We start from the raw sequence: 9,127 nt of genomic DNA, 5'->3' as shown, positions 1-9,127 counted from the left end.
GATCATTTGATGTTTTGTGAAGAGTGGGTTGAAATGGGAGCAAGAGTAGAGAGGCAGAGTGGCCATTTTAGAGGCTGAGTAATCAATCACTGAAGCAAGGTAACAGAGGTTAGGATAGAGATGTTGCATTGGAGATGGATGGAAATGGGTAGTTGTGAGATTTACTTGGAGGCGAGCTGACAGGACTTATGAAGTACATGATAACAGGAAGACATCAAGTACAATGCCAACTTTTAACTTCTACAGCTAGCTGATTAAGATATTAGGGGCCATGGAGAAACAGTTTGGGAGGAAATAGAATCAGGAATTGGTTTGAGAGGGACTTCCCTGGCCGTCCAGTGGTTAAGACTTCCAATGCAGCTGGGAAGCTTAAGATCCCACATGCTTCGCGGCCAAGAAACCAAACATAAAACAGAACCAATATTGTAACAAAAATTCAATAAGGACTTAAAAAATGGTCCACATCAAAAAAAGAAGTTTCCTTTAAGAAAAAAAAAGAATTGGTTTGAGGTGTGTTTGTTAGATTTGAAAAGCTTGTTTGACACTAAGTGGGAATCAGAGAATTTGGAATCATAAGCCTTCAGATAGTATTAAAGACAGGTGATAGGATAAGATTCCTGAGGTAAAGTACAGTCTTTAGAGGAAATAAGAAGGCCTAGGTTTGAGCCTTGTTACTCTCCAATGTTTAGAAGTCACGCAGAGGAAAGAAAAGCAGCTGATCTCCTATGCTAATGAGGCAGGAGCCTATTTAGAGTATGGTGTCTTAGAAGCCAAGGAAACTAAGTATATGAAGATAGAAATGGTCATTCTGTTGATTTTACTACAAAATTAAATGATGAGCCAGTGTCCTTTAAATTTGGCAGTATGTAGGCCACTGTAAACCTGTTCAGAAGCCTTTTTGGTGGACTGCGGAGATCATAAACCACATTGCTTTAGCACAGGGTAAATTGATAAGAACTTGGCTCTGCTCTCAGGTTTGAAAACTGTTCCTGCCACTATTTCTGAGGCTTTCTGCAAGTTTTGTAGCATTTGTGCCTCAGTTGCCTTATCTCCAGTACATCATCTTCTCATAGAGTTGTAAGGATTAAGAAATAATTAACATTTAAAAAAAATCTTAGTACTCAGCACGTTAAGTGCTCGATAAATGTTTATCATTCTTAGAGTTAAAGGGTGAACGTAAAGATAGGAAGAGTGGCAGCACGAGTAGACTACCCTTTAAGTGTTTCACTAGAAGCCCAGAGGTAAGTTAGTTTGAGGCAGATGTGAGATAAAGGAAGGGAGTTTTGATTCTTTGGTTTTGGTTTGTTATTAAAGCTGGGTAGAGTATATTTGTAAACTGTAAGGTAACACGTCAGGACAAAAGTATTTGGGAGGCCGGGAGAAGATGAGCTGTTGCAGAGATGACCCAGTTAGTGGTTGATAGGAACTGGGTTACTTTCCCTGAACAGGAGGGAAGAGAATATAAGTGTCGGTGGAAGCAGATCTGAGAATTTGGTGGTGGGGAGAATAAAAGGAAGTTTCTGTTTGGTTAATTGTATTTTCTCAGTGAAAGATGAAATTGGTTAGAACGAAAGCGGAGGAAGGAATGTGCAAGATTTGAGGAGATAAAGGAGGTCTCTCATACTGAAGTGTTGAAGCATGCTCATAGGTCCCCAATGAAATATATCTTAATTAAGTCTCGAACTTTTCAGTAAAAATTCCTTTTTCCTCAACAGTCACCCCTCATTTCAGACATTCCTAAGATGTGTCCAATTTGAACTGCGTGCCCTGGGGCAGGGAAGGAGGGTATTGTGGAATTGACCCAGAACATACTAATGATGGCTTTTCTCTAATGATTATTTTTCTACCCTAAGATGAATATCAGACTTGAGAGACATTTATTCACATACGAGTATCACACATGAAATTTTGAGAGTATGTTATTGAATGAAAGTTCTATATAATGAGATTGTCATCCTACAGAACTGAAAATGCAGATGGTTAGAGGAGTGAACTTTAGGGCACATCTGCATTAGCTGTGTTAATTAGCATATGCAGCCAGGGAATTCCTAGCAATGCTACATCAGGAATTTTGTAGAAAATAGGTTGATATGTAAAACAGAAAATACCGGAGACCAGACTAAAATATACCAAGGGTTGAATATTTATACAAAAGGATGTTTAATATAAATGTTTTTATTAAGTAATAGTGACTATAAAACCATGATAATGTCTGTTTTGTGGCGTTAACAAAACTAAAGTATTGAGATGCAAACTTTTGTGAATGAGTTTCTGGGTTAAAGAATTGTAAGATCCTTTTATTTCAGGAAGATGGCAGATGTACTGATTTAAGTGTATGTGCTGAAATAACCAGGGTAGCCACTAAGAAAGGGAAGGAGGGGTGGCAGGGAGAGAAAACTTCTAAAGTAGAAGAACATAATGGAGTGAGAAAAAAACCAACCCAAAGAAAGGCAGGAAAATGAGGAGGAAACAACAAAAATGGGAGATAAGTAGAAACCATATAATGAATAGTAGAAATAAATCTAAGTACATCATTAATCAAGGAAATGTAAATAGGCTCAACTTTTCAGTTAAAAGTAAAGATCATGAAATAGGATTCTTTTGTAAAAGCAGCTATAAGCCATTTTACAAAGTGTATCTCTAAAAAGATAAGAACAGAAAGGTGAAAAATACAGAAAAAGATATGCCAGGCAAATGGTATCTAAAAGAAAGCTGTCGTATTTAAATAACAGACAAAGTAGTCTTGAAGGAAAACATTACTAGAGATAAAGTCACTAGAGAACAGTAAACATTTCAATTCACTAAGGAAGATATAATTCTAATCATGTATGTTGCTAAATAATATAGCCTGAGAATATTAAACAAATTAAAAGAACTACAGAGAGAAATTGACAAATTAACCAGGTATTTTAAAACTATCAGGAGCAAAGCCAACGCAAGAGAAACTCATGATCATTTCCATCATTTTTTAATCCCTTATTATTGAATGCCTAAAATGATGGGAGATGGAGTTCTTTGAAAGAGATGGGAGCTGGCCCAAATTGTGTCATGCCCTAGACCTGGCTTTTCCTACTCAGGGCACTATTTCCTCACCCATCAATTATATATAACCATTCGGGCCTGGCCTTCTCAGAGGGCTATGTGTAAGTTGCACATTTTATTACCCTCAGGTCACTTTCTCCACTGCCCTCGTGTTTTTACAGTGCAATAGAAATACATAATTTTCTACAGTGTGATAGGGAAGGCAACAAAACAAGATGTAAAATAAGTAACCATTTCTATACAAATATACTTTCTGTACACGTTCAGAATAAAATATGAAGAAGGATGGTTAGCAAATGTTAGAGTGGTAATCCTGAATAGCTGGGATTATGGATGATTTTGAGTTTTTTCCTTTTATTTTTTTGTATCTTTTAAAAAATGTGTCTTTATTTTTTCTATCTTTTATTGTGTACCAAAAGTGAACAACAAAAGTCCATTTATGGCATTCCTTGTAGAATTCCTGTTTGGCCAATTTGGAGTCCTACTGGAATAAGTTTGGTAGTATTTTAAGCTTTCAAATCTGATTGCATAAATGAAAGTGACATATACTTTCCCTTTTTAAACTTAAGTTTATAATGCACATGATATGTGCTCCTTCGTTACTATTCTCTACCATTGTGAAAGTATATGACAGAAGAGGCGGACAAGCCAATTGGGTAAGTTTTCCATGCAGATAATGATAATGGAACTAGAGAGAGAGAAAATTCAAAAACTGCTGTTGAAGTTTTCAGTCACTGAGGAATGTTTGTTTCTTAGGGCTGCCATAGCAAAGTACCACAAAGCTTAAAACAAGCCACCAGATATTTTGATAAGCCACCAAGTTTGTGGTATTTTGTTCTTCTCTCACAATTATGGAGGCTAGAAGTCCAAAACCCACAGGTGTGATCAGGGCCATGCTCCCTCTGAAGGTTCTAGGGAAGAATCCTTCCTTGCCTCTTACAACTTTTGTAGCCCCAGGCATTCCTTGGCTTGTAGTTGCATCACTCCAATCTCTTCACATGATCCTATTCCCCTTGTCTCCTCTGTATGTCCAAAACTTCTCTTTATGACAAATTATTGGATTTAGGGCCCACCTAAATCCAGTGTGATCTCATCTTAGCTTGACTACATCTGCAAAGACCCTATTTCCGAATAAAGTCACATTCATAGGTATTGGGGTTAGGACTTAAACATATCTTTTTGGGAAGCATAATATAACCCACAACCTGGAAATCAGTAAACCTAGTTGAAACAGCAGTTTCAGTGAAAATAAGCATAGATACATAAGTCCTTAAAACTACCAGCATGAGTTACAGCAAGTCTAGCTGAAATGCAACAATTAAAAAAAAAAAAAAAAAGCTTAGATCCATAAGTTTTTCTCAAAACTATATTCCCAGAATGAGTTTTGAACAGGTTACAGTAGTTTGAAGTATAGGAAGTGTAAGGCCAACTGGCCCGAGGCAGGGGAACACAATATTCACAGGTTGCATCAGACCGAAGACCACCCAGTTCCAGAAACTGCCCTGGAGACATTTCGGACCACCCAGTTCCAGGAACTGACCTGGAACCCAGCCCAGCCTTACCGCCTTTCGAGGGGCGGGACTAACGGTCCCCCAGGATACCCGAAAAGACCACCAAATAAGGAATACCCTGCGCCCTCCCAGATTCACCACACCCCTTTCCCTTCTTCCCCTGTAAAATCTTGCCCGACCCTCGCCCCCGGGTGCGACTTCTTTGGCCCCTTTCTCTCGGACCAGTGAACCTCGCCCGGGAGCGCTCCCTAATAAAGCTCACTTGAAGCTTTCCTCTTTCGCTGTGCTGTTTGTTAAGATCCGACCTTACAGGAAGGGATATAAGCATATGACATAGCTCTCACTGAAGGACTTTTATATGAGAATGAGGGATACAAATGTGTAGGCAATAAAAAATAACACCCACCCTTTTTCTGGGATCCGTGGGATGTGAAGCATGGGAAATGAGCAACATCAACTCTAGAGGCCTAAAGAGGAAGAGAAATCCTTAGAAAAAGTATGGCTAAATTAAGGCAGAAAATGGAGGTAAAACCTTTACTGTTGAGGTTTAGCACATTTGCAGTGTTTGTGATACAACTGGCATTTCCAAGGGGAAAATGAAATGTAGGCACAGACAGTATTACAGCGGAAGTGCAGGTTAATATGGTTGACTGTAAACGTTGTGCTGACAGGACCGGAAAGTGGGGCTTAAGAGGTCTCACAGTTCTGTTTGGCTTTCTGGTGTAAGGACTCTGGACCATTGCAGACAGTCATCCATCCTTTTCACATGTAACCAGAACCAATTTTTATTCTTCCTAACTTCATTTAGTGGAAACAGTGAAATGATTCCCTGGGTTGCTGAGTTAATTGGGAGATTCCAGTCTGATACATAATCCAGGAAGGAAATTGCCAGAGAAGCAAATTTTTTGAGATGATAGAGCTATGCAGAATGTGGTCTTTGGGTAAACATGCAATCTCCATTTATCTCCCAGAGAAATCTGAAAGACAACTTTATCTCATTGCTATATGAAGAATAAATGTCTATCATTCTTCAATTCTTGAAAAGAAAACTGAACTCCTTACCACATTATTCAAGGTCTTTCATATTTTATTTATTTTCTAGTTTTCTAATTTGATCTCACTAATTTAGAGCATGTACTTTATATGTCAACTAAACATAGATTGCTTAATGGTCCCAGAACTTGCTTTGCTCTTTTCCACATTAGCAACATTTCTTGTACCTTTTCCTCTGTTTGGAATGTCCATCCATTATAATTGTCAATTACCAGCTATCAAAATACATTCATCAAAGGCAAAGATCAGTTGTCACTCTTCCACTGAGCCTTTCCTATTCTTCTCTGCCTTTTTCCTCTCAGGAATCATAGGTTTTTGTATAATAACTACCAGTCACTGAGTCTTTTATAATGTGTCAATATTCACATCAAGTTTATGAAGTGTAGTCACTTATTTCCATTTTACAGATGAGGAAATAGAATTTACATAGCTAGTAGTTAACCATTTTCATTTTTTTTTTTTTTACAGATGAGGAAATAGAAGTTTACACAGTTAGGAATTAACCATTAGTTCTCAAACCATTATTGTAACAGAGCATCTTTAGAGATAAATTGGGAAGCTAAAGGCTATTTATTCCAATCCCTTTACAAGTGAACAGAGGCCAATAAAATGAAGCAATTGGACTCAGCAACTATAATTAGCAGGATGGATATGGCAGAGTACCAAATCAGTCAATCTTAACAGCTTGATAAGGACTGAGAAAAATGACACAGATTATAAAAGGAAAAACATAAAAATACATCCAGAATATGCTCTATATGTATAATAGACATTTAAAAGAGCCAGAAAAGAACAGTATATTGGGCTTCCCTGGTGGCGCAGTGGTTAGAAATTCGTCTGCCAGTGCAGGGCACACGGGTTCAAGCCCTGGTCGGGGGAGACCCCACGTGTCACAGAGCAACTAAGCCTGTGTGCCACAACTACTGAGCCTGCGAGCCACAACTACTGAAGCCTGTGCGCCTAGAGCCTGTGCTCCACAAGAGAAACTACCACAATGAGAAGCCCATGTACCGCAATGAAGAGTAGCCCCCGCTCGCTGCAACTAGAGAAAGCCTACGCACAGCAATGAAGACCCAATGCAGCCAGAAAAAAAAAAAAAAAAACAGTATAAGATTAAGTAGTCATTTAAAAATAATAGAAGAGGGCCTTCTGCTTCAGGAAGATTGAGTAGGTGTACTTTTCCTTATTTCTCTTGCTGAGAACAAATAAAAACTCTGAATATTTACAGAAAACAAACAAGACGTTGAAAGGTGGGCATGGTTGGAACCATGGGACCTAAGGAATAAAATCGTGGTTAGTTTTCTGGGTTTTCTTTTTGCCTTGTACATCTGAGACTCTTGGAGCTGAAGAAGCTGGCAACCCTGGAATGCCAATTGATGTAGAAAGAAAAAGCCTCAGAAAAAAGCCTGTTCTCTAACCAAAGAACAAGGAAAGGGACAGCCTAATAAGACAAAAAAATTTTAGATAATAGCTGCTCTACTCAAGCCAAACACCACAGAAAAGAGGGGCCCCACCCATACCAGCAAAGGCCGTATAAAGCCTCACCAGGCTGTAAAGGTGCTCCAACCCTACCTCTCCTTCACAGGGGTGGTTTCAGAAAAGGACGACTAAGGAGTTGGGACTTTTATCCCCACTGGGTGGTAATGAGACAGCACTCGCACCCATGGTGTCAGTGTAGACCCTTTGGGGAGCTAGGACTTCTACCCAGCAGTAATGAGGCACCTGCATCCCTCAACCTCTCTACTGGGTGGTCTCAGGGAGACCTACTGGAAAGTCAGTACTTTAACCACTGCCCAGTGTTAATGAGACCACACAAACCCCTGTAGTGTCAGCGGACCACCTGGGGGACGGTTATAATATATAGTCTTATCCATCCCAGAAATGGTGATTACCAGTGGATGCCTAAAGGGGAGTTGGAACTTCCATCCCTGTTCAGCAATAACAAGGAGGCCTTCCCCTCCTCAGGTGTCAAAGAAGGCTGAATTGGGAACCTAGACTTCTACCCACAGCTGGCAGAAACAAGGTCTTGTCTCCAGCTCTCTCAGCTATGACAGTATCAGAGGAAGCCAGCCCAAACTGAAGGTTTAAATAAGATCTAGTCTCATAATGCCCCAAATGTCCACACTTCAATAGAAAATTACAGGAAAACTAGAAAATTTCACAAAATGGGGAAAATCTCAACTTGAATAAAAATCAATATAGGCATCCCTTGGAGATATTGTGAGTTCAGTTCTAGACCACAGCAATAAAGCAAATATCACACGAAATTTTTTGAGTCACACGAATTTTAAAGTGAGTCACACGAATTTTTTGGTTTCTCAGTTCATATAAAAGTTATGTTTACACCATACTGTAGTCTGCTAAGTGTGCAACAGAATTATGCCTAAAAAATGTACATACCTTAGTTAAAAAATGCTGTCATCTGAGCCATCAGCAAGTTGTAGTAGTAACATCAAAGATCACTGATCACAGATCATCATAACAAATACAATATTAATGCAAATGTTTGAAATATTGCAAGAATTATCAAAATGTGACACAGAGACTCAAAGTGAGCAAATGCTGTTGGAAAAATGGCATTGATAGACTGGCTCAAGGCAGGGTTGCTACAGACATTCAATTTGTAAAGAATGTGATATCTGTGAAGCACAATAAAGTGAAGTCCAATAAAATGAAGATGTTTTGCTTTGAACCTAAAACTGCTCTAAAAAATAAATTCTATTAAAATATCAATAGATGCCAACACAGATGACAGGTTAGAATGATCTGATGAAGATTGTAAAGCAATCATCATAAATATGCTTTAATGAGCAATTAAAAGCACATTTGAAACAAATGAGAAATAGAAAGTTTGAGCAAGAAATAGAAAACATGGGGCTTTCCTGGTGGTGTAGTGGTTAAGAATCCGCCTGCCAATGCAGGGGACATGGGTTCAAGCCCTGGTCCTGGAAGATTCCACGTGCCACGGAGCAACTAAGCCTGTGCACCACAACTACTGAGCCTGCGCTCTAGAGCCTGCGAGCCACAACTAATGAGCCTGGGTGCCACAACTACTGAAGCCCGTATGCCTAGAACCTATGCTCTGCAACAAGAGAAGCCACCGCAATGTTAAGCCTGTGCACTGCAACAAAGAGTAGCCCCCGCTCTCCACAACTAGAGAAAGCCTGCACACAGCAATGAAGACCCAACCCAGCCAAAAATAAATAAATAAAATAAATACATTTATTTAAAAAAAAATTCCCTTTAAAAAAAAAAAGAAATAGAAAACATAAAGAAGAACCAAATGGAAATTTTAGAATTGAAAGATACAATAATTGAGGGCTTCCCTGGTGGCGCAGTGGTTGAGAGTCTGCCTGCTAATGCAGGGGACATGGGTTCGAACCCTGGTCTGGGAGGATCCCACATGCCGCGGAGCAACTAGGCCCGTGAGCCATAACTACTGAGTCTGTGCGTCTGGAGCCTGTGCTCCACAACAAGAGAGGCCGCGATAGTGAGAGGCCTGTGCACCACGATGAAGAGTG

Source organism: Lagenorhynchus albirostris, chromosome 19 (assembly GCF_949774975.1).
Source record: "Lagenorhynchus albirostris chromosome 19, mLagAlb1.1, whole genome shotgun sequence".
NCBI classification, from domain to species: domain Eukaryota; kingdom Metazoa; phylum Chordata; class Mammalia; order Artiodactyla; family Delphinidae; genus Lagenorhynchus; species Lagenorhynchus albirostris.
This window is presented reverse-complemented; position numbering follows the sequence as displayed.